At 42.2% G+C, this 7,391-nt stretch overlaps 2 pseudogenes; one reads left to right on the top strand and one right to left on the bottom strand.

The window, feature by feature from the left end:
- Nucleotides 1-556: 556 nt before the first annotated feature.
- Nucleotides 557-1,121, bottom strand: LOC101568362 (annotated as a pseudogene).
- Nucleotides 1,122-6,624: 5,503 nt separating this feature from the next.
- Nucleotides 6,625-7,132, top strand: LOC101568776 (annotated as a pseudogene).
- The last annotated feature ends 259 nt before the right edge of the window (nt 7,133-7,391 follow it).

A 7,391-nucleotide genomic window follows, 5' to 3' on the forward strand; every position in this document is an offset into this window, starting at 1 on the left:
CCTGGCAAGCGCAAGGGCCTGAGTTCTATCCCTGGTTCTGCAAAACAAAACAAAACAAAACAAAACTCTACCTGCAATGCTGTTGGCAGGCCAGCTGTTACCCTAGTTGATGGAATACACTGGCTAGGAGCTCTATCCCAATGAAATTCAGTACTCTCATAGGAAAATATTCTCCTTTATTTATTTTTTTGTAAAGAAGACAAAATATTTAACTGTAAGTGGTCATAGGAATTCTTCCGTTTTCTCCCCCATGATTCACTTGAATTTGTACACTAGTTGCTTCTGTCAATGCCATCATTGCTTTCACATGAGATCACCCTGTAGCTCCATGGGCTATGCTTACAAGTTGCAGATGTATAAAGGAGGCTGAGGACACTGGTGAACACTGTAGTTACTAAACCCAAATGTACTCAGAGACATCATCTGGCAGTTACTGCTCATTTCTGAATAAGGAATGCAGTGCACCAGCATCCTGCCAACTCTGCAATGTGGTAGGCAAGGTCTCTATCGCCTACGGTAATGGGCAAGTCCCGTTTGGGACAGCCAAACTTGGATGCTATTGTATGTTACAGGCAGAACAGCATGGGTCATCTTTGTTAGACTGGGCAGCATAGTTTATCTGCCTCACACTTTCGGCAAAGTGTTCGTCCACAATTGTTCTAGTCTTAGCAGAAGTCTCCATAAAGGGACAGCCCCACTCTTTGGCAAGGGCTCGGCCTTCATTGAAGAATACCTCTCTCGCTCTCTCGCTCTCTCTGGCTCTCTCTCCAGGTCCACCTTGTTCCCAACCAAGAGGACTGGTACTTTCTCATTCACGAGGATGATCTGGTCCCGCATGGGCTTGATATCCTGGAAGCTCTGCTGGTTGACCAGGATATAGACAAGGATGAAGCCCTGGCCGTTCTGTATGTACAGGTCCCGCATGGACACGAACTGCTCGGTGCCCACCATGTCCACGATTTCCAGCACCGACGGCGACGAGTCCACCTCGATCTCCTTGCGGCAGAAGTCTTCGATGGTGGGGTCGTATTTCTCGATGAAGGTGCTGGTCACGAATTGCACGGTCAGGGCGGATTTGCCCACCCGCCCGAGCCCAGCGCCACCACTTTGTACTCGCGCATTGTCCCTCCGCAGCTGCCGCCGCCCCGCCCGCGACATAGACCTGCGCGCCCCTGCTCACGGCCCCCAGGCGCCAGTGGCGCAGCAACTGCGGAGGGTGCAGCGGCCGAGCCGGGCGGCGATGCGGCCTCGCGGGCGCCGGCAGCGACTGAGGGCGAGCAGGAGCAGGAGGCGCCCGAGCTGCGTGAGCCGGGCCCACAGCGCCACCTGTCCGCCGACATTTTTTATTTTGTTTTGTTTTTATCTTGTTTTGTGTAAACTAAAACCAGTTTTAGTATCCATGTTTACATTATTTAGATATATAATTGGAACTTGTTAAACAACTGCTTGGGTTCCACTGGTTTAACTGAGGTCTATAAATAGACCTGTGACAGGAGAAAGAGATGAAAGCTAATGAACATGTTTGCTATGAAAGAAGGCGCGCCATCGTTAAAATTTAACATACATCTGTAGGTTGTTTGCTTTTGGCATTACATTTACATTTCCTTGACTAGGTGGTGTAGAGTCCACTGCTACCTTATGAAATGGTATCATTGTCTCCTTTATCATAATTGAATGATAACTTTAAAAAAGTTGGGTTTTATTTAACAAAGTGTATCATAACCAGGACCGGTAATGAAACATAAATAGTTTCAATCTGCTTAATGTTAAAAGGGGGAAACTTTTTTTTTTTGTATTTTAGGGAAGGGTCTACAGGGTGTTCAGGATGAAACTACTAGATCAGACTCCTAGTGATCTGCCTGTTTATAGCCTCCAACGGGCTGGGATTACAGGCACGTGCCACTACGTCCAGTCTCAATTCAGTCTCAGCACGCCCTGGGGTCGGGGCCAGCATGTCAGGCCCGGGGAAGTAACTCCCAGACCCTGTGCCTGCTTGTAGGCGCTTTAATTCACTGAGCTATTTGGCCGGCCCTTGGAGAAGCTTTAATTTGGTTCCAATAGACAGAGAACTGTAGTGATTGTTATGGGAATCCAGTGTATGGAGAAATTGCATATTGTTTGTATTTGGGGAACAGAAAGTAAAAGCCAATTAAGATAATATGAAGTAATTAAATTCCTGTGTCAACTGCCAAATCATTTGAATTTCGGTATTCCCCAAGCACCAAAATAGATGCTCATGACAAGGATTCCAATTTTAATTGTAGAACTAAATAAGTAAAACTTACACAAGTATTAGATATGTTGATGATTACATTTTACAGTATTAGAAAAAGGGGAAAATTATTATATATTTATCAAATACACTTCACTCATATAAGAAGGTTAATAATTTTAATGAACTTTTTCAGTTGAAGTTACTTCATGGATATTATACCCTTGAAGTGCATTTGGACAAAATGGAAGGAATTTTTTTAAAAATTAAAGTACCAAAGTTAGTATAGTCCAGAGAAATAATAACTGTTGGCTTCACTAATTTGTACTATAACAGCCTTATACGTTATACTTTACATGTATCTACTTCTCAAGTAAATAACTTGCACATTTCTGCATAACTTTTTCTTTCTGAGCAGAAGTCAGGTTAATATTTTACTATATCTGATAATGTATTGTGTTTGAACCTAGTGACTTTTCATTTTGACATTTTTGTGATTGCATATGTTGTATTCTTGAAGCAATAAAATTCTGATGTTTTATGAAAACAAAGTGGCAAACCTCTGAGCCTGTATGTATCAGTATGGCAGGATTAAGAGTAGTACAAGTATTCATGGTAACTTTAGGAGAGTCCGGAAGTGTTATGGGTCACTCAGAATAGGAACCAGATCAGCCAAGTTGGAATTTAGAAAGCCTTTTATTACTGAGCTCAGCCCCCCCCCCATCTGCTCTCACGCAGGAGAGGACGGAAAGGCGGCTTACTCAGGAAGCAGGGAGGGGTTTTAAACCCTGGAACCATGTTGAGTTTGATAAACAAATTTATTGTCTGATGCAGAATAATGCTTTTAGAATCATTGTGACTACTACTCGAACTAGATTTCGTGAGGCTTTTGTTTCAGTTCCTGATTAATTTGCACCTGAGTATCTGCAGGCAGCCTTGCATAGCCCGGAGGTTATAAAAAGTTAAAACCCATTTAGTTTTCTTTAACTCATCTCTGTAAGCTAACTTTGCTGACAGGAATTGGTGAGGGTTATAGGAATTTTATCTAGCAAACAGCAAGAAACAGCCACTAGTTACTAAACAACTTAGAACAGTGGTAAGTATACATTTTTACACAACAGAAAACACAAGATTTACATTTATAATCTAAAATGTGAGTTGATCCATTACAGAAGCATGCCCTGGCATACTCCTAACAGGAAAAGTATACTTTAACCTTTGCTAAAATTGAAGAACTGCCCCCAATGCTGCTAGTAAATATCTTAATAGTGAGGGACTAGGACAGTGTGAGACAATTTAAGAACTTATGGTCCAGCCAGATGTGGAAATTAAGATAGGACGATTGCTATGAGTTCAAGGCCAACCTGGGCTACAAAGTGAGATCAAGGCCAGCCTGAACTGCACAGTAAATCCCTGTCTCTAAAAGACTAAAAAACATTTAAAAAATTAAAACTCATGTTTGAACATATGGCCTTTGAATTGACATGTCAGAGCAGGAGTAAAGAAGCTTTGATTAGGACTTTTTTGTTTTTCTTTTTGTATTTTAGGGAAGGGTCTACAAGGTGTTCAGGGTCTCACTACTAGATTGGACTTGTAGTCATTCTCCTGTTTACAGCCTCCCAAGTGCTGGGATTTCAGGCGCGCACCACCACGCCCAGTCTCAGTTGCTGTTTCAGTGCACTCCAGAGGCGGGGCCAGCACAGCAGACCCAGGGATGAACACCCCCACCCCCGGCCCCTGCACCCGCATGCAGGTGACTGGGGCTTTTCCTGACTCCCAGTTGTGGCGCCAGATACAGAGGAGAATTTTCCAAAAAATGAAGTTACCCTTCTTTCATCGTCATATAGATTCTGTTTGTTGAAAACAGGAAAGGCCATGTCCAGCAACTGAGTCGTATTTTAAAGTATTAGTTCTCTAGAATGCTAATCTCTGATGGAAATAGGTGGGAGAGATCCATATCCTCCTGAGAGACAGGTGGGAGTCCCGAGGACATAGCAAAGATATATGTTTTTCCATTAGAAGATTCCTTGAGTGTTGTCTTGGTCCTTTCCAGAGATAAAGGGTCATAAAAGCTGTAAGGAAGCTTTTATAAGGAAGTTCACATTATCTTTCTTGCTTTTTGAAGAGGCTAACTGAAAAAAAATACTATTGTAATTTAAAATTCCATCCTGTACCCATCATCTCTTGCTAGTCTCCATTTCACATGAGAGCCAAACTATATTGTAATAATAGAAAAATCATCCCTTTTTCAGGTTGGCAGGGTTAAACCTTTCTCCATGCTCAAGAATACAGTCCAATGGTGAGGTTGGTGAGGTCAGTGGGCTCTATGGTGTGCTTTTTATTTTGTTTCTCATGGCTCATCTTGGGACCTTATAGAAAGAAAGACAACTAGTTTTCTGGTACTTCAGATGGTGTCACATGCAGAAAGAGAATTGATTGAGTCCCCAACATCCCTTGTGAGACTCAATCACTAAGTGTCAGGACTGGCCTGAGAGTGACCTGGGATGAAACTTCATACTGTTACAGACATCCCACTACAGACAAGGACTCTCCCTCTGCAAACAATAATCACAGGTCATAGAGGAATATAAGACTGGACCTGAAGTCTTACTGGCACCAATTCTATCTACGTACCTGTTGAGACTGTCTATGTAGCTTTGATTTCAAACACTTTGAAGCAGGAGATTGCAGGGAATCCCAAACACAGCCACTCAGACTAGGAGTAAAAGAAAGGGCGTTTTATTGCAGGCACCATTTAGTGACTAGTGTCCACATGAGACCCCAGAACAGAGCCCTGTTTTTACTTTTATATTGTTTCTATCTTATGGGGCAATTTTCCATTGAATCAGCAGAAAGCAAAGCTACAGAAGCAAAACATTCATTAATAGTGATCAAGGAGGCAGAAGCTTCACACAGACCTTTCCAAGTCTGCTATGCTTCTTATCTGAACCCATACATAATGGGGGTCAAAACCATCAGTTTCTTCTGGGAGCTCAACTATATCAATTTTCCAAAGTATCTTAGCTATACAGTTAACCTAGAGTTGTCCAGCTTCGCCCCAGGACGTGGTCTCCTCTCTCATTTCCCCCTTTACGACTCTGTTGAGGAACATCACCATTTATACCACCTCTCCTCATTGTGCTTCATTTATAGTCTTCCATAGATTGATACACTTTGGCCCACATAATATGAGAAGTTGTTTTCTGATGTATGGTATCTTTTAGAGTTCAAGACCCACATTGCTACCAGTAGCAGACTAGGGAAAATCAAGTAGATTCCCATGAGAGCAGCGAATCCTCCCACCAAAGTTGTAAAACCACCTAAAACTGAGAACTTTGAATCCTCTGAACTTTCCTTTTAAATTCCATCCCTTCCAAGTCTGGACTGGTACATGGGCTAACTCTCATATCTTTGTCAGTGATTTCTTTTATCATTCGTCTTTGAGCATCTATTTGAAGACAACAATTGGTTAAATGTAATTTCTAGTTAACTCCTCCTTCTTTAGCTTGTAGGTAATCTAGTGCTAATCTATTTTAATACACTGCATTTCTAATTTGTGTCTGTTGGTTTGCTAAGAGATTTAGTGCACAAACAGTTTCACTAGTTTTAATTTCTAGTACAGCTTGTAGTTTATTTTATTTAACATATAAATGGAAGGTCAATATCCCCATATTTCATCCTTAGCCCAAGTGGCAGGCCTATAGTGCTGTAAGCAGTTTAGTTAGATAGAAATATTACAGGCAGTCAGACAAGGCTGGGCCATCTGAAGGACCCAGTATGAAAGACAAGATGCCTAGAGATAGTGGGAGAGACAGACAGACACTCCCACTATGGGCGGGATCTCAAGACAAAAGATCAAACAAACGCATACCTCTCTAAAGATAAGTATCCGGGATTGATATTCTAAATAGGTCTCTATCATCTTAAAAAAAAAAAGCCAGAAAGAGTCACTAACCCAGTCCCGAAAAGCCCCTGTTCTGTATTCATGCCCTCTTGCTATTTGACTTACTTCCCCATTTGATCTCGATTTAATCAAATTTACCTGGGCAACTGTGCTTCTAATCTTATTGGTTGGCCATAGTTTTGTCCCACCTCATGTGCAAGTTCCCATGTTTTCCACCTTAGACCCACCTCATCTATGGTTTTTCTCTATAATAATCCCTTTAAAAAGACAGATTCCGGCCATTTGTGGACACCGATTAACTGAGTGTGTGTAAAGAAGCTGAGTTGGAGGGGAGCGAGAAGATCCACTGGGCGCATGTGGTTTTGAACCTCTGCATTTCTTTCTTTTTTTTCTTTTTCTTTTTCTTTTTTTTTTGTGGAACTGGGGATTCAACTCAGGCCCTTGCACTTGCCAGGGAAGTGCTTATTCCACTGAGCCATCTCCCTGGCCCCGAACCTCCGCATTTCTAACCCCAGATCTCGAGATGCATCATGATTCCTGCCCATTGGACTGTAAGGTTTATGTAGGGAATCTTGGCAACAAAGGCAACAAGACTGAGCTAGCATGGGCTTTTGGCTCTTACGGACCACTGCAGAGCGTGCGGGTTGCTAGAAACTCTGCTGGCCTTGCTTTCTTTGAAATTTGAGGATCCCCAAGATGCAGCAGATGCTGTTCGAGAGCTAGATGGAAGAACATTATGTGGCTGCCGTGTCAGAGTAGCCGTGTCAGAGTAGAACTATCCAATGGTGAAAAGAGAAGTCAAAATTGTGACCCTCCTCCTTCTTGGGGTCGTCGTCCTTGAGATGATTATCATAGGAGCAGTCCTCCACCTCTCCACAGATTTCCACAAAGGAGAAGTTTCTCTCACAGGTCTCTTTCTAGAGACAGGAGAAGAGAGAGATCACTGTCTAGGGAGAGAAATCACGAGTCATCCCAATCCTTCTCACAGCCAATCTAGGTCAAATGAAAGGAAATAGATGATCAGTTTGCAGAAGTGGTGTACAGGAATTAACTTCACTGACAGGAGTATGTACAGTAAATCCAAGTTTTGTATAAGCCTTCATAAGCTTGATGAGTTTTTAAGATGTTTTAGCTGTTCACCTTTGTATCTTGGAAGAGTGACACAACAATGTAATTCTCTCTTTTTTGAAATGGATCATACAAGGCATGTAATACCAGGAATTGTTACTTCACAATGTTCCCTTAAGCAAAATTAAATTTGCTTTGAACTTTAGT

The sequence above is a fragment of the Octodon degus genome, unplaced genomic scaffold, assembly GCF_000260255.1.
Source record: "Octodon degus isolate 3935 unplaced genomic scaffold, OctDeg1.0 scaffold00171, whole genome shotgun sequence".
In the NCBI taxonomy this organism is placed as follows: Eukaryota; Metazoa; Chordata; class Mammalia; order Rodentia; family Octodontidae; genus Octodon; species Octodon degus.